General features: G+C 45.6%; 1 pseudogene; it reads left to right on the forward strand.

Moving 5' to 3' along the window:
• Positions 1-2,307: 2,307 nt before the first annotated feature.
• The window catches only part of LOC149361741 (uncharacterized), a 49,315-nt pseudogene continuing 24,522 nt past the window's right edge, over positions 2,308-27,100 (forward strand).

A 27,100-nucleotide genomic window follows, 5' to 3' on the forward strand; every position in this document is an offset into this window, starting at 1 on the left:
TAAGCACTGCTCGACGCCCCAGGATCCTCCGCATATGAATGAGCAGCACTGCATCAGTGCACACTGTCCAAGCCGGTGTGCACTTGCTACAAGGTGGGAGAAGATAAGGACGTTCCCAACCAGCGAAGGAGCAGCGGAAAGGACACAAAGACTTTGGCGGGCACGTCTTCTCGCCCCTCCAAATATGAAGGCTGATGATCAGTATTCACCTCAAGCCCTTATTAAACTCTATCTTGTCACCACTCGGGCGCGAAGGGATGGAGACAATATAGGAAGAGGACACATTATCCTGCGGCACTCAGCCTCCTGACATACTGCTGTTTCTTGGTTCTGTCTTTTATTAAATATATTTCTAGGAGTAAATGTTGCCAGGAAGGATAGCATATTCTTTTTTTCTCCCTTTTTTACCTCTTTAACACATTTGCTAAAGCTCTTTTTGTTGTTATTTACCTTCAGCAACAGAAAAGCTCTGTCATATAGAGTACAAAAATATGTATTTAATCGAAATCGGTAACCTGGATACATAGTTATTGCGGTTTCTAGAACCACTAAAACGCTTCCAGGCTTTGAGAATGTGTGAAAGACACACTAGTCACCTTGAATATATTGGGTAAATTATATACTGCAGTTGCAGGAATTTAGTTTCCGCGATAATGAAAAGAAAAACACGATTTCCGGCGCGGCCCTCTGGAAAGCTTATGTTCCTTATTGCGTACTCATTACTCTACTCTCGATTCTCCTCGAATAATCTCATGCCGCGTGCATCACATTTTCTTTCATTTATTAATAATGTAAGCCTCAACATGGGGCTTAAACAGGAATGGAACAGAAAACAGCCAAGAATAAACAGTAAAATCAGTAGTTCAAGAGCAGACACGTGTTGAAAAACAGATATACAGAAGCTATTATAAAGTGCTCTCTAAACAGCCTCACTAACGAAATTAAGTACATCACATCAGAAAAAACGAAAACTTTTTTCAATCACCGCAAAATGACCCTACCCTTCCAGGCTTACTTGAAGCGGCACTTGCGTACAAGTTTTATTCCAACTGTTGCGAATGTTTTAGCTGTTTTCTTTTCCACCGTATATAAAATAGGTGAACAAGGTATGATATGTTGTAAATTCATTTATATATTCACATATATTGAAGCCCATTTGAGGCTATTCAAGAAGTGGAGGAGCGAAAAGCACATAGTAGTGTGATGTACATGTAAAGTTTTCACCGTAGCCAGCGCGCTGCTGACTGAGCGAAGCGTGATCTTGTGGTGCTTTGGACTCCCGAACTAATAAAAAACTGCCACCTGGCAGAAAATACTATCGTTCAAGAAAACAAGGCAAGAAACTAGAATTGAACATGTCTGTATGTGTGTGAATAATGATTAGAATAGAAAAATTGCCCAGTTGATTTCGGTCAATCAAAGGCACTTTTCCAGCGCAAGAAAAGGCAAGGTGGAGGCAGAGAGACACGCAAGACATGCGTTGAGTCCTGCCGGAGTCCAGCGTTTGTCTTGCATGTGTCTCTTTGTTATTATGGCATTATCTCTCCTCGTGTGATAGCATCAATCTTAGCAAATGCGTGTGCGCTCTTGAGATGCCCGCCGCATGCGTGCCATACTCCGTGTCTGTATATATACTTGTTATGTGGCATTAAAAGAGGCTTTTGCCTTTGGCCTCGGCCTGGGGAGGGGCAGCGCACAAGTCTCCAACGAGGTGTCGTCCTGCGAGCAACACATGGTGTCAGAAGTGGGGCGTCCAGGTTATAGTGGACCCACGGCAGATGTAAGGCTGCTGGCTGTTGCGGGCCGCCAGCATAATCGTATCCCACCTGACAACGGGAAATCTCGCAAGAAACGAAGGTTTCAAGGTATTTTCTCAGCCCTTTATGATGCAACCGCCTGTGAGCTTCAAATTTGACAAAACGTCAGATACAAGAATTCGTTTCCTACCGACTGGCTATGGGACTTAAGGAGCGAACTTAATAAGGTCAGCCGCATACGTTGCTGTACACAATGAGACGATAGGCACGCAACATTTCCAAGACTTTCAGCTTGTGCAAGGAAGACGCGAATAAATACGACGTTGTGAACAAACTGCTCCATACCCATTTTGTCGCCACACAGGACTTAGCCTACGGAAGCGCGTGTTTCCATCGTCACCACCAAAAACCAGGTGAGTCTGCAGATCAGTTTGTTACCAAGTTACATACGCTGGCCGATATATGTGACAACAGGGAGGTGAAAGAGCGGATGATTTTCCACCGCTTTGTAGTTAGAATACGGAACGCAGTGTTGTAGGAAGCTCTTTAAATGGGTGCGACGCTAATTCAAGAAAGTGTCCTCACCAAGGCACGCCTGAAAGAAGCTGTGCAGCGACAGCAGAAGGATCTTGACAGCATCGTGGACAGGTAAGAGAGTGATTCCCTGACGAGCGCTGAAGTCATCACTGTTCATAGGAGGGAGCCGAACCATAGACGTCCGGAGCTCCAGACGTGTGGCGCTTGTGGTAGGGGTCCTCATTCTAGGTCGTCGTCCCCTGATAGCGGAGCACTGTGCTACGCGTGCCAGCTCCTGGGACGTTTCGCGGCTCACGGACACACAGGATCACGCAACCCGGAGCATGGCCTTCTGAGGTAGGCTTCGTCAGTCCTCGGGGTGAGCAGGAGAACAGCAACTGTGGGACGTTTTCCGTGTGAGATTTGACTGCGAGATATGCAAATGCTCGCTTTGATTAGATTGCTATCAAATGTGCAGTTGTTTTGGCCTATTTTTTCTCGGTAGCCGAGATAAAATTTGTTCCATTGTCGTTTCAAACGCAGCGAAGGTACTACAGCCAACTGATGTTATTCTCATGGGCCCACGCAGTGACAGGTTGGACTTGAAGGGAAGGTTTACCGCCGAAATTCTGTGGAAACATGCTTCAGTTAGGTTGTTTTCGTTGTCGATTCGGTGAGCTATGTGATTCTTGGCTTACCAGCAAAATGAGCCCTACAAATAGTTCGTTGAGTTTTGGATGACACGGCAGTTCTTTAGGTAGTGCAGACACGATTTAGTTCCTTGTTGAGAGTTTTTGGGACCATAACAGGCGAATACTGTATTAGTGTTAAAGCAGACGCTGTGTCTTATGCCATCCACACTGCCCATCGCATACCCATCCCGCTACGAGACGGCCTGTAAAAGCGCTGGAAAAGATGGAAAAGAATGGGGTCATTCGTAGAGCTCAATGGCGTACGGAGTGGTCTGTTGGTATATAGAACGTCTTGAAGCCGTCAGGAGAGATAAGAGTACGCACTGAGCTGGCTCACCTGAACAAATCTGCGGAACGCGAAAGCTTTTTTCTCTCCACTCTAGATGACACGCTCGGGTCGCTCAGTGGTGCAGTGAAGTTTTCCAAACTTGGTGCAAACTCTGGTTTCCACCAAGTGAGATTAGCGAAGGAATTTAAGCTGTTAAGAACAATATTTACTCCCTTTCGCCGTTATTGCTTCGAGCGGCTGCCATTTGGCATAACTCCAGCTCCGGGGTAGTTTCGAAGACAAATAAGCGAGATTCCTGAGGGAATTGCAGGGGTCATGAACATAATGAACGATGTCCTTATCTTTGTCTCTATTCAGAAGGAACACGACAGGCGTTTGTTTCGCACCTTGGAACGCATGGTCGCAAAGGATGTGATCCTAAACAAAGAAAAGTGCCAGTTCAGTTTAAAAGAGCTTGGGTTTTCTGGGGTGCCGTGTTAGCTAAGATGGTATACGCCCGAATCCAGCAAAAATTCGTGCAGTTGGTGATTTAAAGCCACCATCGAACGTTGCAGAAAAGCGCAGATTTTTAATTCTTGCTAATCATTTTTGATGATTCATTCCGGAGTTGGCTGAACAAATGACGCCTGAGCGTCAACTGGTGCAAACGAACACGGAGTTGGCCTGGGCAGCGCCTCAGCAGATACCTTTTGCTACTGTGAAGAGTGTTAGTTGCTCAGATGGGTGTATGACTAAGTTTGATGGACAAGGTCCAACGATTATTCGATTATTTCTGCAGATGCTTCGTCGTACGGCACAGGAGCAGTTTTACTGCAAGTACAGCGGAATTAAAAAAAAAGCGGCCAATGGTTTTGTCTCAAGTTCATTGTCGCCAACTGAGATACGCTATGCGCAAATTGCAAAGGAAACTTTAGCTATAACATAGGGCCCAGAAGATCTCGAAAGCTATGTGCGTGGAAGCCCATTACGGTAGGAACGGATCACAAACCGATTGTTGCTTTGCTAGGGAAGACGCTACTTGATCTGGTGCGCCTCGCATTCGAAGGTTGAGAATGCGGCTAATGTAGTTCAGCGCTTAGGTGAAATATGTCCCGGGTAAAAACCTCTCAATAGTTGATACACTCTCCAGAGCACAAATCTCAGGCTAAAAGACGAACTTTCTTTCAGTCGATGAAGTCAACCATTAAGTTGCCGGCATGCTATCTGAGTTGAGCGAGTCGGAGCGCTTCGGCCTAGTAGGCGAAGAACGGGCGAAGGACGGGACTTTTTGTACGTTGTGTCACTACGTCCGTGAGGGCTGGCCTGGTATACTTTCGTTATCGGCTGTTTTGAGGCCCTATTGGCACGATCTTGCCGTTTTGAGCGTACGTAAAGGAGTCCTCATGCATGGAACTCGCATTGTGGTGCCATACTGTCTTAGAAGCTGAACGTTAAAGCTGCTTCATGAGGGCCACCAGGGTGTTGTAAGGAGCAGGACAAGAAGAAGGGAGTCCATGTGTTGGTCAGATTTAAGCGCTCAGGTCACGGTATTCATTGCCAACTGCCGCATGTGTTCTCTATTTCGCGTCCAGCCGTGCAAGCCGATGAGCCCGTCCGAGACGCCTTCTGGGCCATGGCAAAGGGCTTCGGCAGATATCTGCCATGTGGAAGGCTGTGACTACTTGGTCATGGTAGGTTACTTGTCTCGATTTCCAGAATTGTGTCCGCTGACGTCTTGTAGCAGCACTTAAGTTATTTGTTACGTTAAGAAGGTGTTTCCTGTTCCGCAAATGCTGGTAAGAGATAACGGTGCTCATTTTTGTAGCCGTGAGTTCAAGCAGTTCGCGAACGATTATGAATTCATCTAGACACCTGCAGGCAAACGAGGAAGTAGAAAGAATGCTGAAAAGAGCTATTCCTAGAATTTGCTGACTTACACGTGGCTTTGATAGCTTACAGGGACACGTCGGGACCCCCACCCAAAATGCCTGCAGAGCTACACGTGGGGCGGCGGCTTCGCACTACCTTGCGAATCCACGCAAAGAAACTGGCACCCAAGACGCCCAATCTCAAAGAAGCACGGGACAAAGATCCAGCTTTCAGGGAGAGTCGCAGGTAAACTTATGATCGCCGACATGCTGCCCGTTACCTTTCTCCGTTGGCGCCAGCTGATTCTGTTTAGTTCAAGGACTGCAGGCGAAAAGGTGTGCAAAGCACCGGCGCTTGTATATTGTTGCTTTGGAGAGCGGGGCTGAGATTGAATGTAACAGGCGAGCACTAAAGAAGCAAGCGCTGCACATAGGTTAGGATTCCAGGGATGGGGCGTATGAATTTTTGTCTAGCGTAGACAGTCCCGACTAAAATGGAAACTCCGTTTCCGTTTCTAATGCATGGACTGTTCTAGGCGATGCTTAAGAGAATGGAAACTTCGTTTCTAATGCACAAACTGTCCCAAACGATCCGTTGCAGCCGCCGCCGGAGACCTATTCGCCTGCGTCTCGGGGGGAATATATGTCGTACGTTTTTGTCGAAATGCAAGAAAGCCGGAATGATACGGTATTTCTGGATGTCACTCATGGAGCCGCTTACATTGAATTGTTTTTGTATTCTGTTTTGTAGATTGCTGCTGTTTTGTAAATTCCATTCATTGAGCCGCTCATTTTGAATAGTTGTATTGCGTTTTGGTACATTGCTGCTTTAATTCTCTAAACGGGAAAGGAATGATTAGGGCTTATCGCTCCTCCTGTGACAGCATCTATCTTAGCATGTGCACTTGTAGCCTTGTGATCCCCAGCGAATGCGCGCCGTACAGAGTGTCTGTATATGTACTTCTCATGTGGCAATAGAAGGGGCTTTTTCCCTTTGACGTGGGCGTGGTGGGGCCAAAGGTCAAGTCCTAATCGAGGTGTCGTCCTGCGAACACCACCTTCTGTGTAATGTTGCTCCCAAAAATATCATTCGCGTGAATAATGACTACAGATATAAATCACACAAACAAAAACAAAAGGCTTTTTGTTTTTAGTGCGACAACATTAAAAGCCTCATGAGGAAAAATTAAATGTGCCTCAGTAATAAAATTTGCCCATTGGCTTGAGCAAGTGACGTCTCCGGACCGGATAATTTCTATTGGCTGGAGGGAACTGACGCGGCACTACGGAAAGTGCCATCACTTTTGGTAAAAGGCACCGATAGTTTCGCATACTATTCCATTGTTAAAAAAAACAAAGGTAATTAGGTGTGTCAGAATTTTTTCACATAGGTCGCATAACTGATGATATATTCGCAAAAAAAGAGTTCAATGGCTTCCCATACCTCACCATTTCTCTTGTATTTTTTCATCTGTTATGCGATCTTGGTTAGATCTCTGGCACTACTTCAGTTGGAGCGAATATAACCTTACAGAAGACTCTGTGAAGCCGGCTGAGCAGAGAATGGTGGCTGTCAGATAACAGCTCCGACCCTAGCTTTACGTTCGATCAAAATGAGGACATAGTTTAGAGGAAAAGAATTTGGCACGAATTGAACTTTGCGCGCTCAACAGTTTTTTTAAGAGGAAAGCTAAGAATTTTTTTAATCTCCTCTGTTTTCTGACAAAATTTTGCTTCCCAAATGAGCACTTGTACACGAACTTTCTCTTTCTGGTCCGCTGTGCTCTCGCACTATTTTTGAGAAGCCTGCAGCCGCTACAGTCACGCATCTGCAACCGCGAAAGAGCCCGAAGCAAGATGCACACGTTAGCGTTGGATGCAATGCTTCGGGGTGAAACAGCGGACGCGTTCGCCTCTTGCTCCTCGACACCCGGCCCCCGCTGACACAATAACCAAGCCCACAAGCCAAAGCCCCGGGGGGTACCGGGTCTGAAGCCGCATGAATTTTTTCTTTTTCTTTTCCCGCCTTTATGTGTTGACAGCTCCTACGCCTCGCCATTCTCCCCTGGGAGAGCGGTCATGATCCCGCTCCCCGAATGAAAATAGCATTGGCGCATAAAGGGCGGGACTCCTGAATACCTTTCCGCCCCACCCTCTCTTGCCATCTATGCATGGCGACTCCATCCGCTCCCCCGCTTTTCTCGCTTCGCATTCTCCAGTTCCCCCTCCATGTGCGTCTTTTGAAGCACGCGCCCTTTTCGTCGGCCCCGCGGCCTGTTACCATCCCCAGCGGTAGTTGCCTGAGGTGTTTGAATAAATACGTGCGCTACTGCGTAATCTTATGCTAGCGTGAGCCTTCTTGGAAGACGCAGTCGCAAAGGTATAAGCACGTTATGAACGTCCGGTGAACAGCCCTAACCTTCATATTAGCGATTTACTGAAGGCCGCAATACGATGGCCAAGGCGCTAATGATTCAAGAACTACTCACCAGTCAAGCTATAGACAGCTATCGTGAAATTCGCGAAATTCGAAGGTCGTCGATTTAGATCGCACCACCGGCATGTGATTGCTTCTTGTTCTGCTTTTTAAACAATGATCTTTAAGTGCTAAAATAATTCCATTATTATTCTTGCATTGACAACCACAAATTAAGCGAAAAAGAAGTATTAGAAGAAAAAGAAAGATAGGAAAAAGAGAAAGTGTTATGAGAAAGAGAAAGATATGTAAAAGCAATGCGGAGTAAATTGAAACTTAAATTTAACTATCCTCTACGCTCATTGGTTTCTGTGGCTGTTCGCATCCTTGATGTTACGTTTAACTGTCACGCACAGCTTTATTTTTTAAATTTTATTTGGAGATACTGTCAATCCTTTTAGGGATTTTTACAGGAGTGGATTAAGGACCTGTATACATTTGCTCTTACAGCCATACACACCTTTGTACACAACAGTATGCGAAGACCAATACAACAAAAAATGAGGCAGGCACAAAAAAAACACTTAAGATACCATCATTCACACACGGACGTTATCACAGATTTTTATTTGCGCATGAAAAGAAAAATAAAGACACATTAGTGAAGGCATCACATCCTCGTTGTTGACAGTACAGAATTGCCAGCAAGTTCAACAAATTTGCAAATAGTAGACTGCGAGACCACACTCTGATCTAAAGAGTTTCACTCACGCACAGCTCGCGGGAAAAACGAAAAACTGTATGTATTATTGGCACAAAAATATTCTTCGGGTGTGAACTGATGCTTATGACGGGTTTCTCTGGAAGTATTGAAAGAAATGTAGGCATCAGGATTTACTTTAATCATGTTATGCAAGGTAAGGTACAAAATCATTCGGGCGCAGGCGGCAATGCGCACACTTCAACTCCATAATCGTTTAGATTCAGCATATGTAGTCAGGAAGTACAACCTTAATTGAGCTTAATTAAGGCGAACAAGGAGAAATGAGGCAGTGCGCAAGATGCCAGGGCTTTATTCCACTTGTACTTTTTTGTACACGTTATCTTCGAACAATACATTGAAATTTTCTTCTGGTTACGTGAACTTCAGCGCAGTTTGCAATCATCTCTATCAGGCCAATTCTCCTGTGCTGTCAACGAAATTCCTGAGTAATTTGGAGAGTGAAAGGTGGGGCGTGCCTACTGCTTGTTTTCTCTTTGAAAAAAACAGGGCGAAAATTATTTGTTCTGTAATATAAAATGTATTTTTCCCCCTTCTAAATGCTGAGCATGAGCGCAGTAGTGACTCAGGTGACGTATGCTCAAAAAATCCGCTAGAAACGACATGCACTGAGTAAGCACGCTGAATTTTTGGCAAAAAACTGTTTCCCTGGCTACGTTCAGCCTTCACCGAGGCATGCGCTGAAATGCATAAAAGCAAAAGCGCCAAAACAGCAAAAAGGCCAAAACATTTTTTTTTTCGCCAGTCTCTGTTCAAGGCTACGCTCTCTTTATCCAGAGTTGTACTCGACGAGATAGAACAACGGCCAGTACTAGTACAAAAACCCATCTTTGCGGGTATATTAATGAAGGAAGAGAAATTGAAAGGTTTTGATCAGAACAAAAGAGACGCTTCGAGAGCGCGCAATGCAGAGAAAAACACTTATGCCTTTCACCGATGATAACGAACAAAGCAAGCGATTTCTAGTAGCCTTGTTCACATAGCAAACTTTCTTTAATCTTGATTTGGATTTTCAGTATTACCTGCTCTTTTCTATCCGCAGTACCTCCTCGTAAAGAATTTGGGTTATGTTCGTCTTCAAAAACCGTGCCCTTAGTTTTTCGTTTTTTTTTTTATATCAGTACAGGCGCCCATAAATAGAGTAATCGCGTCGCGAGCACACATTTTATTTTAACTTTTCTTCCCATTCAGGTCACTTTATTGCTCTTTATTTACACTATGACAACACGTACACGCAGTTCATTGTTATTCCGGCAATTTAATATACTCTGGGTACGCATTATGAAGCACACAAGCGAAACCAGTTTACCTCTTGGGATACTCTCGCCTTCAATTTCATTGCCTTACGGTTGTCTTCCCTTCCTAGATGCAGATGTTAAGGCGACGAAAAATAAGAAAATGGGCAGCAGCTTAGAATAATCCTGTAGTAGTGGCGGTTATAAGGTAAGCAAGCTCGCAAACTGTCAACGGACTAAGCCCCGGGTAGAAAAAAGAACTGCTGTCTATTTTCTCGCCGAGAAATGATTTGCAGGACAAATATATCATAGGATAGATCTATGTTCCAAAAGTGGCTGTTAGAGAGTAGGACATTGTAGCCGTGATCGGTTTCGCCCAATATATATTCCTGTTTTATGCAGTGCTGGATTACTTTATCTTTTGGCTTCAGCACCTCCTTTGGGTCCTATTTCGCGTTCACTCCGGTCGCATAAAGCGCGGCTTTCCGATGACTCGATCTCTTCTGTGGTAAGGTCTCAAGCTACCCTACATTGCAAATCATACAGATGTTTGACGGCTCTCGAATTATCAAACCCCATCCACAGGTGCTGGGGCAATCCGGTATATGCATACTTTGCACCCTAGCAAAAGGGTGCAAAGTATGGCCGTCACATCCACACTACAGGAATGTGATAGTTGTAGTTGCACACATTTTCCGACTCTTGCACAGTTTATTGATCCTTGAGTGCTTGAAGATACTCTGGTATTTTTTTTTCATCCGCTCTTAGAGGCAGGCTGAACAGAGCGTGCGAAAAGCCTCCAATATTTTGTCTAATTCCGCAACCGAGTTACGGCATTCACAACTGCGAATGTCTTACCCAAACGTGATTGTCACGCCCCATCTGAGCGCGTTTACGGTGGAGTTATAATTGTGATGTCTGCGTGATGTCCACCGAGGAGCAGAAATCACCCCGCTAAAGTCAGTTGCTGTGCCCGCGGCGTTTCGAAGTATTCGAAAACTCGAGCCCCTTATGTTAATAAGGGGCTCTCTGCGGTGTCATTGCGCCTGAATTTAAAAAAAAAACATCTTTGCAGCTTTTTTTTCTGACTGTTCTAATGTATTGGGAGTGTTCATTGGTGCCAGAGTGCAAACATCCTGCGTGTTCTCAGCAAAAGTGCAAAGTTTTTATGAAATATATTGATAATGAAAGCTCACAAAATTATCGGTTGATGGTCAAGCACGAAAGCTGTATTTCGAGGCCTATCAAACAACTTTTTGTCAGCAGGTGATATCATGATATATGGATGTACTCTGGCGGAAAGGTACGATGCAGAATAAATAAAATACACGACATCGGCAAATGCGCCAGTCGCCGGCAATCGAAAGGCTTTGTTTTGTATTATTTCTCTAAAGGAACTGCTCTCAGAGGGGCTCGCATAGTTCGGGTGGTCGGCGTGACCTTCGACTCGGATTAAGAGCTCAGCCGTTCTGCGCGCTTTTCGTCAAAGGATCATACGGACTGGTTGAAGACATCGTTAGTATTGGCTATATTCATCCCTCAAAGGCCACACCACGAGTATGGAGTGATTGGAGCGCTGCTAAGTGTTGGAAAGCTTATCTGGCCCTCTTACGCCCTTTAATATTCTTCAGTTTAGATGTACTCACGTTCTTTTCATTTCCCCTCATATCTTTTTAACCTACGGAAATGGTTCGTGAATTCCATTACACACTCTGTGCTTATATGTTTATTATTCATGGTTGTGTATGAAGCTAGACGGGCCCACTTGGCTTCAGTGAAACTTCGACAGAGACACTTAAGTCTGCATACGTGTGAGGATGCGAAAACATTGTCTCGTCGTGAGCTTTGCTGCGAGGTTCATTAAATATTCCTTTCTTTGTAATGCCGCATCTAATCATTAGCATACAGTCGTAAGGAAACGCAGGCGTTCGGTTCGCCTTTATTCGCGTAGGAGTAACACGCAAAAACGTTACTTTCGCCGTGTACTGTGCTACGTTGACTTACGTTCACATTTCAAGCGTGTTTAGCTTAAAGACAAACTGTTTTAACCAACAGAGATTGGTAGCAGCTTGGTTTGCTTAAGTGCGCACTGCGCTGACTAACGATCATTGTTTAATGATGGATTCATCGAACTAATGGGGAATACGCGTTTAAACTCCCGTTTTGTATTTTTTGCTAATTTGGATTCCCTTTAGATGAGTTTCAGAACTCTATTAAGGCGGTTTTTCAGATGTATTCATTCTGGGCAGTTCCTTATCAAAGTCGCGAGCTGAGCGGCCGTGATCATCGCGCCTATACAAAACTTCTCTTTGCTGCTTGGGTGCAGCATTTTTATCACTGAACTATTGCCTTTAGAGAGTATTTTACGGCTTGCTTGCTTCAGGTCGAAAAGCCGTTCCGCAAGAGTGAACTGTATGCACTCCTCTTCTCGCTGTAACCGATCTGCATCTGAAGGGAAAAGGCGCGGAAGGAAGAGAAATATTTTCTGAGAAGCACAAGGGACAAACACAGCGGCGATTCTGAGAGAACTGCTCTAGCTTCAATCATACTGAAAACTGCCACATTATAAGTGCTTGGCAGTATTTATATAAACCCAGGACATTTTTTGCAGCCAAAATTCTTCCATAAATAATAGCATCTTGCTTATATTGTTCAAACCCACAACTGTCTCCGCATAATCTTTGCATGTTAGGTTCGGCTAACGCCTTAGAGTGCGCGTCCAAGTGAATAGTCGGTATGAATTCACTCTTTTTTTATAATTTGCATCCCCTGTGATTTTAAGTAAAAGATACAGAGGACAAGAGAAGCAAAGAAGTTCAAAAGAATAAAATGAAAGCAAACAATGTAGGATGTTAATGTTGGGTGAGATATGAGGGGGGCACAGGTGAAATTTGAAATAAAAAAAAAGATTATACCCCCAAGCAAATAAAGTAAGAGTGAACACGCAAAATCATCAACAGAGAAGGCGTGCAAGTGAAATCATCAGCAACAGTGAAACTGCTTTTGAGGTAAGGAATTCGCTGGGTGCTGGTAGAAGCGTTCTCGCCACTCTGCACTGAAAAAAATGAGATGGATTCACAAGAGTAAAAACAGGAATGGAAGTTAGAGAGTAGTGCAGGTAGAAGCTGTGAAAGTAATGCTGCTTTGGGAACAAGTTCAAATCCGTGAGCGCTGTCATCCAGGCAGTTCGCATTGCTAAAGCCTCCTCGGTGGCTCAGTGGTTTTTGCGCTCGCTGCTGACCTGAAAGTTGCGGGTTCGTTCCCTGCTGCGGCCGTCGCATTCATATGGAGCCGAAATACTATAGTCCCGTGTACTGTGATATGACAGAGCATGTTAAAGAACCGTAGAGGACAAAATTATTCGGAGCCCTCCACTACGGCGTGCGTTATAGCCTGAGCCACTCTGGGACGTTAAACCCAGAGTTCCTATTAAATAAATATAAAACAAATTCACGGCAATGTATTCACATTTGGTTTGTATCGTGCAATAAAATATTTACGTGAGCGAAATAAGGTATCAAAAAGTTCGCAACATAATCTTAACAAGCACAGAATAAATGCCAAAACTTAGACTAGTCGGGCCGCAATACTGCATTCAGACAACATTTTGCAATTGAAGTGAACGAGATATATGAAAAGAAAAAAAAAACTGGGCCAGCTTCTAGCACCCGTAGATGCTCTTCAAGGAGAGCTCCGGAAATTCCTTTGAAGGCTTGCTCGGTCGATAGTCTCCGCCGTAGAGGTCACTCCAGGAGGAGAGGCAACATATTGCCCGTATGCAAACCATGATTGCTCAGTAAATATTAGCAAAACGCCACCGTGTCTTTTGATGTAGACCGGTTTGGTTTGTGATGTCAATTAGTGCCCGCGAGCCATTTCCCACTTAAATTATAGAGCAACGACAGTATTCGCTCCTGCGTGCAAACAGACTGTCCTCTTTCTTATTGGAGCTACGCTTCCGTACTTGGACATGCCATACATGCTGCCAGCCGCACTCTTCGGCCCATCTAGGTGAAGGATGTTTCTGATGTAGGCACAGACGCTCGAAATTTCTGCATCGCGGCGCAAAAATATTGTTTGTGTCGGTCGCGTCGGTTCGAGGAGCCAGAGTGACGAGGTTCCAACATGTATAAAATTTTTCTCCGCGCCGCGCCACTTGTCGTTGAGTTCGCTCAGTCGCTGTCGTGTGAAAGACTTCACAGGTTCAGGGAGGCAAGCCGCCACTCTCGTTTTCGACGTGCTTGGCCGCATTCTAGCACTGCGTGCGGCCATATCTAATGCTTCCGCTGTTGAGAAGCCGGCCGCTTCGCTGCTTAGGAAGCAAGCCTGGTGTCAGTCCAGATCGCGAATAAGTGTCCTGACTTTCATCAAATGCCAACAAAAAGTTTTCAATGTTGCGTACAGTCGTCCGCGGACCTGTCAAGGGCACTGGAACGCCGCGCTCCGCTGCACTTTGCAGCTCTCAACCAATGTTCAGCCGGGGCGCCTGGTTTGAGATAGCTCATGTTTGATGCCTAGGCCATACCATAGGCCTCCAATGCTTTTTCTGGTCACAAAACTCTCGCCAGAGTTTCACATAGGGACAGCGCGCACCGCTAGTGGCGCAGCAGTCGGAGAGGGGGTACGATTGCCTGCGCGAGCCCTGTTCGCAGTTTCTGTTTTCCGGCTGACCGGCTCACATTCTCATGTTATTTGTGCTCTGTGCGCATTGGTATTTGGGCTTACCATGGACACTACTTTACTGGTCATCACCTGAATGCTTGGCTGCAGCATCAATATACCAAAAGCATGGGTGATCGACGGCGGCCGCTAGTAAACGTTGCTAGCGGCTGTTTTGTGACCAACAACGGGCGTAGTTTCCACGTTGCTTTCTATAAATTAGCGATTTTTCAACATAGGTCTAGCATGCGCATTGATCTTTACCGCAACTTGCCTGCAATGTGACTGTCGAAGGTCTATATATGAGTCTTCATATTTATATCGGCCTGGGTTGCGCTTTCTCAGCCGAGTCCTTGCTTTCATCGAAGTCGATTAGACAGTTTACAGCTGGCGTATACCTTGTGAGAAATTCTGCAATATCATTAATGCTGAAAACAAGACGTTATGGCGGCATTTTAAGAACCGACGTGCGCGTTACGGAAGCGATCACATGACGAATGCACAGGCAATTTGATGCTGCTATCTCATTTTTTTTTTGGCTGACACTTTCGGAGGTGGCAAAGTCAGCTGCTGAAGACTCCCAACATAGGCCATTTATTTACACTTTGTCACGCTGTGCCGAGGAAGACGCTGGCGAATGCAAGGAAATTTCTAAATTTTTTGTTCAGTGCTCATTTGGCAGCTTTGAGCTACGAAAATGAAGCTGTGAGCGGCCACTGAATAAAATGAAAATGAGCAAGGATAGAAAGCATCGAGCAACATGTAGAAAATAAAACAGCGGTAGGGGCTTACCGCAGTTAAACCGAGTAGACATGCGAAAATATGTGCTTAGCCTGGTTGGCTCAGCGCTTTGCTTTTCTGAGGCGTCGGCACGTCTGGCGAAGATATTAGATTCAGGTTAAGCTGTGATCGAGGTTAAGCTGACCTTATCTGCTCCTTACGCAGATGGAAGTTGATGAAGATGACGATGTGCAGTGCTCAGCGCGAGAGTGTGTTGCAGCTTTAACTCGAGGTGTGATTGGCTGCGGCGGTAGCATAGTGCTCTCGTGCAATGGCCAGCCAGCGCAGCTGATCTGTTCGAAACCCAGTCGCTCCAATATTATTTTATTTCTGCACTCAAGTCAGGGAACACCACACTTTGTTGGGTTTGATCCCGTAAAGCAGTGCTTTTGCGCTAAACGCTACAAGCAGACTTAAGACTACAGCCGAGTAAAATACAACATCGTCACAGATTATTGCTCACGTACGCTGGTAGGCCTTCGCAATATCCGTCGGACGGCGCCGGACCTGAGTTTCAGCTTCTCGAGTTGCCGCGGCATTGCTTCAACGTTGATCACAATCTACTCTGTGCGAATTAAATTCCTGGACCCAAATGCCTCTCCAAGACACGGATATGCTTGGAGTCCAAGTTAAACCCACCGCTTTCCTGTCTGAGTATCGGCTGCTACCATATTTTACGCGTCTCGGCATCGCTCGGCACGCAGAACAGTGAGACCTTCTCCTGCGTACCTCCGTAGTTGGAGTGGAATCTCGTCACGCAGCAATTATTCGGCATCACAGGCTTGCGCGGTGCACTGTACTTGTTTGCGAATGAAGGAAAAATCAGAAAACTGCTCCTGCCATATCGCCGGCGTCCCATTCTGCCTGCGCTCTCGCGGGCATACAAACGGTCGCTCACTCACGTCACTGCCAACACAGGACTCTGATTGCCGCCTCTCGCGGAAGGCACGGTCAACATATGAAGCTCGTCCATAGCGTTAGGGAGAACTTTTATGGCCATGAAAATTGCGAGGACACTTTGGCAACTAAAGTGTTGAAAGGCGAAAGCCGAGGACACTATGCCATGACGACTTCCGGTGGATGTGACGCTACACCGTTCCCGTGGCTATATAAATACCCAAATATACACCTTTCGGGGATCTTAAGTGTTAATTACGCTCAATTATACATTTTTTCATCTAATTTAACACATATGCGACGTTTCTGTGACCATTCTGCGACACTTTTAACAGTGCCGTGAATACTTCCGGTGGATGCGGAGACATACCGTCCCCGTGAATATATCGACGTCCGCGCTATTTCGACGCAATTTTGACATTTTTGCCTATAATTAAGTAACTAATAACTCTACACTAACTTGTTTTCTATGTTAATTTTTTCATCCTCTATCTGAAGCAAGCATACGTTTTTTTCTTATCTTTCTTAGTTCCCGAGTTACACGCGTGTGACACGCTTTGTTAATAGACGGACGACAGTATGAGCCATTAAAGGCTTTCAGCATAAAAGATTGAAGGACTATGGCCATACTCAAAGGTGAGCTCACTCAAACCAGGCGCCCCTGCCAGACGGGGCTGGCGAGCTTCGCAGCACAGCAGGGCACGGCATTCTAGGGCTCTAGACAGGTCTGTGGACGACGGTACATACAAGCATCGCTTAGTCGCACCGTGCACTGCGTCGCATCGACTTCCATCTCGTTCGAGGCTTCAGCGAATCAGGAGGGAAGATTTTTTTTTTCTCTGCTATGCAACATCATGTTGTCTCTTTTCGTGTTCGTTTAAAGCACGTGGCCTTGCCATTATACCATTACCCGGTTGTTGCTTAATCTTGGTACCATTATGTAACTGCGCCTTCGGCCACTTCGTCTTCTCCTTTCGCTTTTTTTTTTGGCAGCGCGTCCACTAGACACCACATTGTGTGCCGAAGACTATATGCGGAACTTCTCCCTCTCCGCTATTTAACGCGTGCCCGCTACTAAGCGCTCGCGTTTCCGTTCATACCGCCGCCGCGCTTGCTCAGGAGGGTTTCTGAGGGTTGCTCTTGCGGTTTTGGAGGTAGAAAAAAAAAGTGTCATTTTTCAGCGTGATTTCGCAAAGCTACTGGTCGCATGCAACTCAGAGACCAGATCAGTTCAGCGAGGGTAAAATTTGCGTCGAGTGCCCAAGAAGTCACATATCCATTGGTTCAAAGTTGCTTTCACTTTTCCTGTCATTTGTCTTGCGACTTTTGTAAATTTATTTGCGCTTAGTGACGCCTGCCCTATGGAAAATCCTGCGCGTCGATGCTGTGAAAAAATCGTTGGTGAAAAATTTCAAAACCAAAACTGCTTTCGAAAAAAAACCTAGGAAGCGGACGCGCGCCGCAAACAACGTTTCGTTCCGCTGACACGGCAGAGAAGGTAGTAGGGTGAAGTGCAAAAATAGTGTCAGCGAAGCTACATTCAGGACCCTCGGCGGCGAACTTTCGCTATATAAGCGATTTTCTCCGGCATTTTCGTTTAAAGCTGATTATTTTCTTTCTTCCCAATTCAATTAATATTTTCATAACTAACTTGACGTTTCCTCGGCTCTTGCTATAAAAAAAATATAAACAAAACCTGCGCTTGCCATTCGCCTTGCTCACTGCTCCGTGCTTGCCTTTTATTGATTTGTTTTTCTTTACGCCTGGAAAGAACAAGTTTCCCTACTCTTGTGATGACGCGGCTGTCGAAGAAGGGAGTGGACAGGAAATAACATAAAGGCAGAACGACCGCGACAGTCCTTTCAGTCCCTCCGCCTTTGACTGTATGCGTCCTCATTTTATGACTAGCGCTTTTGACTTCCCCCCAAAAACTACTTGTCACTGACGTCTCTATGTAGGCTACTGCTTTCGGTATTGCTGTTTCGTAGCTCTTCCTTTCGTCGCGTCAGAAAGCACCAGTGAACGTTGTATATTCTTCTGTATGAGCTCTTGTATATAGGTACCTGTTTGTTTGCTTTTTTGCATGCTGAAACCAGAAGAAGTGATTGCCAATAAACCTCCCGAGAGCCACACTTTATAAAGATCAATCTTCCATTTCATATGGCTGACGTAAATGTGGCGACCGCATCGATGGAAAGAATAAAGCAGCCAATCCAGAAACCTCAAGGCCTTTGCCACTTGCAGCACGCAAAGCATCGCCATTGGCTGCGGCAGCCAATGATCCGGTCGCTCCGTACGGATGCTCGAAAGCCGCGACAACCCTACCGAACAAAAGTGCATATTGAAAAAATTGGGCAGAAAAAACGAGGAAGAAGCAAAGACAAGACCAGGACGAGCGCTAACTGAAGGTTTATTCCGAAACACATGCACATATAAACAGGAAAAAAAAACAAAAACAAAACTAATCATACCAATCTGACATCAAGAACATCACATGTCACCCCCTGCGTACCCGAGTGATTTTGCCAAAAAGCAGAATTCCCTATCAGAGAAGCGGACGGAAGACTAGCTGACGCATGTATCTCCGCTGATACGCATATGAAATGCTTCCATGAGTTCCCGCACAAGTTGGTCTCTATGCCTAAACAGAATTGTTGTTTTTTCAAAGAGCGGTTTACACTGCCGCTTGTTATCACCGGCATTACAAGTGCGGCAATGTTTTGGGATGTTGTCAAGGGAATCTCCCCTGAGTAATCTTCGGTGTTCACCTAATCTTTCGTTGAGACATCGCCCTGTTTGGCCGATGTACGCCGAACCACAAGATAGCGGCAGCTTATACACAACTCCCCTGGCGCAAGGAACGAACGGGGCTGTATGCTTGATACTGCACTCATTTTTTCTTCCTTTCCTTCTGCCGCCTCCTTCCTTCCGGCTGCTCACCTGGGAACAGATTAAAGCCAACTTTCTAGGGGCGGAAAACACAACAGGGACGTTGTAGCGTCCGGCTACGTTCTTCAGCCCATGCACCAACCTGTGTACGTATGGTATAACGGCGACCCTTCGCCGGTCTGTTTCCCGGAGTTTGGGCTTCGAACCTGCCTTGATCCACCTTGACAACCTCCCGCAGGCTTCCACGATTGTTTTCGGGGGGTATCCGCTCTGTCTCAGCCTTTCGAATTGAGACGCAACACTTTCGTTCATGACATGTGGGCACGACTTAAAGACGGCCGCCTTAAGACATGAAGTGACTATCTCATTCTTTATGACCTTGGAATGGCCTCCCAAAACATTGCCGCACTTGTAATGCCGGTGATAAGAAGCGGCAGTGTAAACCGCTCTTTGGAAAAACAACAATTCTGTTTAGGCATAGAGACCAACTTGTGCGGGAACTCATGGAAACATTTCATATGCGTATCAGCGGAGATACATGCGTCAGCCTGACTTCCGTCCGCTTCTCTGATAGGGAGTTCTGCTTTTTGGCAAAATCACTCGGGTACGCAGGGGGTGACATGTGATGTTCTTGATGTCAGATTGGTATGACTGGTTTTGTTTTTGTTTTTTCCTGTTTATATCTGCATGTGTTTCGGAATAAATCTTCAGTATAGCGCTCGTCCTGGTCTTGTCTTTGCTTCGTCCTCGTTTTTTCTGCGCTATTTTTTCAGTATGCATATCAACCAACTTGCCCAACTTTCTGCTCTCCTAAGCGAACAAAAGTGACCCATTTCAAAGTAGCGAGCGGATCCGAAGTGGAGAAGGATAATGGATGCTAGCAGGTTACGGCCCTTGATCTGCTTCTAAATGACCTCGGTGAACTTCTTTCCGCGATACAAAAAAAAATAGAGCTGGCTGAGTCTACCGCGCCAACAAACAAAGCCTATGCGCACGCTAATACTTATTACAATAAATTGCTGGAGAACTTTATAGGAGAACTGAGCAATTTTTTCCTGCTTTCTCCGTGTGCTGTGCAATGTCAGTGCATGCAAAAGAATCCCAGGTGGTCGAAATTTCTGGAGCCTTTCACTATGGGGTCCTTCATAGCCTGTGTCAATTTGGGACGTTAAACCCTTTAAACCATAAACAATTTCCTGCTATCTATTTTCACTTTTATAATATTGTTACGTGGCGGCCAGCCGAAGAATGAGGCGTGGTGAACGATGGAGAAGAGATGATTTAATGGCCGCTGGCCTAGCGCGAGCGCTCCGTCCCGCGCCACTGCCAGCTTCGTCTTCGTCACACTACCCGGGGCCTCCGAGCGATCGTCCCGATCGGTGACGAACAGACGGCGAAATGGCGATGTCTTGAGTGGGGGGTTGAACAAAGGATGTAGAAGATGGTGCAGTGCTGGCCGCCACGATGAGAAAGATGAGAGAATGAGTCCCGGTCCACGTAGCATCCGGGCCGTAGGGTGCCAGGAGCTGACGGCCGAGGTTTATGGATGCACCGAACGGCAGAGGCAGGGGGACGGTGTCTTCATGTTTGGGTCTTGGGTCAGTGGGGTCTTGGGTCGGTGGGGTCTTGGGTCCGTCGGGTCTTGGGTCGTCGTGTCGTGTGGTCCGGGCGGGGGACGGGGCTGGGGTGAGCGTCGAGGTCGGTTCAGGTCGGGCGGGCTGGGGCACGGACGTGCGGCGCTGACCAGGTACTCACGGCCGACGTCCACGGCAGGCCCAGGACGCCGAAGCTCCGCGACCAAGATGGCGATGAAGGGACCCCAGCACCTTACACCAAATGTTACGTGGCGGCCAGCCGAAGAATGAGGCGTGGTGAACGATGGAGGAGAGATGATTTAATAGCCGCTGGCCTAGCGCGAGCGCTCCGTCCCGCGCCACTGCCAGCTTCGTCTTCGTCACAATATTTTCCAGACTTCTCAAGTGTGTATTGATTTATTGCACAACTCAGTATTATTTACTTATTTTGTTTAAGCACTTCACACCCCCTTGCATCGGCTACATATATTTGTGTGTTTTGTTTAAGAGCGCTTTGTTTAATCAGCTTTGCGGCGATATAGTTAAGTATAGTGACAAATAAGATCGTTACTTTCCCATTTTTCTGGGGTCGTATTCTATAGGCTGTGCATTTTACATTGTCTATTTCGTCCTCTAACATTGCTTACCGAGATATACCCGCGGCTTTCAAGCATCTGTGAGAAGCGACCTAGTCACTGAGTGGTTGACCAGCGCACCTCACCACTGGCGCTAGTGGATACGATGTGCTGCCAATGGTGAGGTGCGGTCTCCAACCATCCAGTGGCCAGGTTGCTATCCACTGACGCCTGAAAGGCGCGGTTATGTCTGAGCGACCAATGACAGAGCACCGAATGGATGCGAAGTGGAGAGGGGAAAATAGACAGCCAGCATAACGCAGGCCCAGGGGTAAAGCCATGCTTCTTTCTATTGATGAATGAAAAGCACTCTTGCATAGTTACATATTCTCTTGCCTGGGTCCTTTCACAGGTGTGAGCTCAAAATTTCTCCGCGCAAGCATCTGCACATGTAAAAGAACATAACGATCAATCTGCCCTTCTCTGCACCTGTGCTTACGAGCTGCACGTGTCCACCTGTACGACTGCGGCAGGTCGGGAAACAGGCCAGCATCCCGTAAACAGCTCGCACTGTTAATGAGGTACTCTTCAAGTCTTCTATGGTAACACAAGAAAACCCGTGTGTTTATACAAGAGTAGATTATCTTTGGCTTCTTTGCTAGCTCCGTCAAGACAACCGCCACGACCATGGACGTTTGCTATGAATAAATAGCAACAGTAATATGCATTCACGTGCATTTCATAGCATTTACTGCATGCAATATTTCTTTACTGATTTCTTTTCTAAATGCTTTTGTGACAATCTGTTCGCAAGCCAGGCAGCGCTTTCTTTGACCATTAACGTTCCTGCCTTTATTACTCATGCATCCTTACTCAGGAGTCATTCGGCGTGCCCGTTACTCGGTCTGAGTTGCCGTTCAAGTTTATGTAAAACGTATGCAAGTAAACAGATGCGACAGTCTGCAAACGCCTCTGATCGAGCACGCTGCTTTTTGGCTCATCTATGTACCCGTCGGGCTGCGTTTTTTTTATTAAGACTTGGCCAACAACCTGCTTTAAAGTGAGGTTTCTTGACGCGCATAACTCCCCGACTGCGAATCATTACTTTAGTTTAACTTCAGCTCTTTTGTCCGGAATAATCGCGTAGAAAATCAAGGCAAATACGTGCCCTGTTTTCTAGATGCGTGAAAAGCGAGTGACAACCAGGTGATGAATGTGGAATGCGCTCTGGAAATCCTCGCATTTTCTCGCTAAAAATCCCGTGGGTCTTCTTGTTTTTTAACCCGTTGCTCGCTACTGTAGTCCTGCCCACGATTCTATGACTAAAGACACAGCTGCATGTCTTTCTTGTTATCCTTCTTTGGTAATGCAGAACTCGGGCTTTATCGCAAAAAGAAACCAAATCAGAAAGAAAGCAAGAGTGAAACTCGAAAACGATGTTCGCGATCTGGATAACAAGATCAAGATTCTTTTTTCTTCCCTGAGTTGAAACAACAGAAGCTTCGGATGCATCTGAATCCGTTATTCAAAGCACGAAGGATTCTGAAACGCTCAATGCGCAGCATTCCGTGAGCATATTTGAATTCATCGCACGGTATGCATTTTCTCCTCTTACCACGGAACGTTCCGGAAATCAGGCGAATCTTCGACAAGTTAAAGGTACAAGCCGCCATTCAAGATACGCTGTTCGGTTCACACTTATTCGTATGCATTATGGCTGGTCTTGCTCCTGCTTAGTCTCTATAATAATGAGAAGCGAAGGTGAGGGGGGGAAGGAGATGGGGCTTACAAGCCCTTTGAAAATCGTCCGCTTTGTTTGATTATGATCTGAAAGAAGCTATTCAGAACTCTTGAACACTGGAGCATGCAGGATTCTTAGTGGAAGTACACGATCTATCATGCATTTTCTTCTACACTCGAAAATAAACAAAAAATATATGGAAGCTGCGTATAGCACCTTTCATCAGAGAGGAAAATCGAAGCATCGAATGTCACAGAACTCCTCCTGCGCCAAATCTGGCCTTTAAATTAAGGCGAGGAAGCGGGGAAAATGAATATCCTGGCGACGCGTTTGGGAACCGTTGCTCCCTGGGTACTTTTCTGTGCTTTATAATTTTCTGCTTATTTTTCCTTATTTTGTTCATTTTGGGCAGAAATCTCATGACAGCAACCCTAAGATCTCAGTACGGTGATTGGTCATTATTATACCGCTTTATAAGCAAAGAAATTTCTAAACATCACTATGTCTTTCCTTAAATGCAAGAACTTTGCTTGATCAAAATCACATTGTATGCAACCGCGAGACCCGGCTGGTTATTTGCTCGTTTTCTTTATGACTTTTAGGTCTATATGCATATCCGCTCGAAGTCTGACAATAGCCTTTAATATGTAGAGGTCCATGTGGAGCCACGTCTATTTGAAGGCTGCCGAAGAGCTTATAGCGGCAGAGCAGCAGAGCGGCAGAGCGGCGGCGGCAGCGTCCAGCTGGAAGCAAAGTCCAAGCGTTCTCTCTAGCACATGCCACTCGTTTCGTCCTTTTCGGGATTCCGCCACTGCCGGGCGCGCGGCGTCGCTACAAACACTTAGCTGCAGACTCCAGGGCTGCAGACTGAATCCAGTCATCGCGACCGCTTTTCAATACAGGTCAAATGCAAAACGAGCACTTGTACTGTGCGATGTGGGTCGATGTGAGTGGAGGTTAGAAAGCCCCGCTGGGGTCAAAATTAATCCAAACACTTGCACTACGGCGTCTCTTACATTCCACGTTTTGCTTCGGGAGGTTAAACGGCACATATTATACATATGATATATTATAATAATGACCGTAAAAATGATCTTTATGATTGGTGCATAATTGAATCACTTATTTCAACACAATTAGGAATCAAAGGGTGTTTTTCTCCGGCACCTGTTGGCCAATTACAGTAATATTGTAGTAATAAAAAAGATTAACTATGTCGCACTTCAGGACAATATTGTGATCATAGCCTACTATCTTAAAGGACAGCCAATAGCCTCTACAGGCATGCACTTCAAGTGTCCAAGCACATCTTGAGAAATATATCTCTTCTGCGGTACTCAGATGAGCATTGCAGGGCTAAAATTCCTTTCCAATTATGGGTTTGGTAAAGCCGGCAACCATGTAATGAGAGTATATCAGTAATGACTTATTTGTTTTCTGCAACATATTTCTGACATATTTCTAGAGACAGATAGGGGAGAACACAGTTCAAGGCACGTGCGTAGAAACTCGAATGTGGCAAAACGAGAACAGGTGATTCCGCAGATACTGTGGCATATCTAAAAACTGACATTCTTTTTTATATATCATGATCGACGGGGTGCTAACACATGCACTCCCACTTTTACATATTCGGTGCGCTTCTATCAATTCGCATGCGATCGTGTCTTTACTTTTGCAGATTATACTTGTTTCCAGAAGTTTTGCTCCACATGCCTACTTTTTTCCTTCTTCTTGTTTCCAGCAATCCTTGCAGTGAAGTGGTAGATTTGACCCAGTCCCATTCTTTAATGACAGAGTGTGTTCTCTCAAACGGTCATTAATACATCGCCCCGTTTGGCGGATGTAAGTTTTTCCACATGTCAGTGGGATGCTATACAAAACTCCAACCGCACAATCTACAAAAGGATTAGCATGTTTCGTTTGGCAAACTGTTTTGTTGTCCTTATCCGGGTTAGTCATTCGGCACAATGCGGCGAGTTTTCTGGGGGCAGAAAAAACCACTGGCACCTTGTACTTGGAAGCAACATGCTTAAGATTATGTGCAACTTTATGCGAATACGGGATCACTACTGGTCTAATTTTCTTTTCAGAGGTTCCACTTTCGTCCCTTTTTTCGTTCAGTACTTTCTTCACCTTTTTTAGCAAAGCTTCGCTGACGGAGCTACAGATCGAAAGTGGGAAGCTCGCCAGATTTAGGTTCTGAATCTGGGCGTCGAAGCTTTCCTGTGCTTTGTGGCAACACGACTTCTTTAGAGAGGATTCCAGGCACATCATGGTGACGGCGCGCTTTACCATTTTCGAATGCGTTGAGCTGTACGGCAACAGTTCCTTGCGGGCACAGGGGCAATACTTTCAGCATACGCTTTCGTAAGTAAGGGTGATCTGAATATAAAAAAACTGTAAACTATTTCCCTTCGGGAGCTCATAGGTAAAATCTAAGCATCCAGGGTGATATTTAAAATCAGTTAAAACTTTATCCACGACCCGAAAGAAATCGTGTTGCCACAAAGCGCAGGAAAGCTTCGACGCCCAGATTCAGAAGCTAAATCAGGCGGGCTTCCCACCTTCGGTCTTGACCTCCGTCAGTGAAGCTTTGCTAAAAAAGGTGAAGAAAGTACGGAAAGAAAAAAGAGACGAAAGTGGAACCTCTGAAAAGAAAATTAGACCAGTAGTGATCCCGTATTCGCATAAAGTTGCACATAATCTTAAGCATGTTGCTTCCAAGTACAAGGTGCCAGTTGTTTTTTCTGCCCCCAGGAAACTCGCCGCATTGTGCTGAATGAGTAACCCGGATAAGGACATGAAAACAGTTTGCCAAACGAAACATGCTAATCCTTTTGTAGATTGTGCGGTTGGAGTTTTGTATAGCATCCCACTGACATGTGGAAAAACTTACATCCGCCAAGCGGGGCGATGTATTAATGACCGTTTCAGAGAACACAGTCTGTCATTAAAGAATGGGACTGGGTCAAATCTATCGCTTCACTGTAAGGATTGCTGGAAAGAAGAAGAAGGAAAAATGAAGGCATGTGGAGCAAAACTTCTGGAAACAAGTGTAATCTGCAAAAGTAAAGACACGATCGCATGCGAATTGATAGAAGCGCACCGAATATGTAAAAGTGGGAGTGCATGTGTTAGCACCCCGTCGATCATGATATATAAAAAAGAATGTCAGTTTTTAGATATGGCATAGTATCTGCGGAATCACCTGTTCTTGTTTTGCCACATTCGAGTTTCTACGCACCTGCTTTCAACTGTGTTCTCCCCTATCTGTCTTGCACCCCCCCCCCCCTTTGTGTTTGATATATACGCGGCGGTTTATGAAGACAGTAAAGTGTTGCAAGTTAGCGCCTGTCCTGTCGTTTTTCCTCCTTCTTTGTGTCGTCTTGTTGCACTTTTATTCTTGCCAGGATTTTTGTTGCCCATTTTGCTGCCCATTGCGTGCTACCGGGCAGTCTGGAACTACAAGACAAGCTTACAAAGAGAAGCGAACTTGACGCAGTGACCATGACGACTGGGTGAGAGGAACAACCACCGGGGAAGATACCACAAGATTAACTGGACGGTATAACGCCGTTCCTACAGCACTTGCCCCATCCATACTGGTGCGGTACTTCGTACTCGTGGGAGTGAATTTCTTTTTTGTAGAACAAAATGCGATGGAATAATTTTTGTAGACACTACTGTACGTCTTCCCCTGGCGCATGATATCAAGAACGCATAGCACAATTCGGCAAGATGCTCACAGAAATATCTGCATGATAGTAGAATAAAGACAGATGCCCCTTTCAGTTTTCTGCGCCAATGTTTTGGAAAGAAAACCGAATGCTTTGAAATGGCTTTCTCAAATTGAACAATAAAGTGATCGCCAGTGGAAGCGAGGGGATATGATAAACGAATATATTACCACTCTAAGCATTTACTGCGTTTTTTGTTTGCGTTGAAGTAAGCCATGTAGGAAGGAAAACTGCATATGAAGATTCCATTTGCACTGCCGTAAATTACCGATGCTGTTGCCTCATTTTTATGATATAATCCGTCCAGTTCATCGCACAAAAGGAGAAATATCTCAGCCAGACAGAGAAAATGAATGAAAACAGAGCCAGTTTTCCAGCTCATCAGATCAGACAGTCATACTTTTTACCAACAGATGGCACCATCATATCAGTTTGAATGAAGATCAGGTTGTCTTAGAAGGTGGCAGTGTTTGGCATGACCAGGAAGACGATATTTATGTAACTGGCGAGAGCAGTGTAGAAAACATTTCACATCTTCCGACACATATTAAACGTGTGCATGTAGACAAGATGAGTACGTACTCAGCCTTTCTAAAGCTCTAGGCTGTAAGCATGCTGAAACCAAAATTAAGCAAGGGAACCGTAGAGTACTGCTGGCGACAAAGCATAGTGGCAACATTGGAATAACCTTTACAGAAATTAAAATAATATA

The sequence above is a fragment of the Amblyomma mixtum genome, chromosome 2 (assembly GCF_055824585.1).
Source record: "Amblyomma mixtum isolate Tamu chromosome 2, ASM5582458v1, whole genome shotgun sequence".
Taxonomy (NCBI): Eukaryota; Metazoa; Arthropoda; class Arachnida; order Ixodida; family Ixodidae; genus Amblyomma; species Amblyomma mixtum.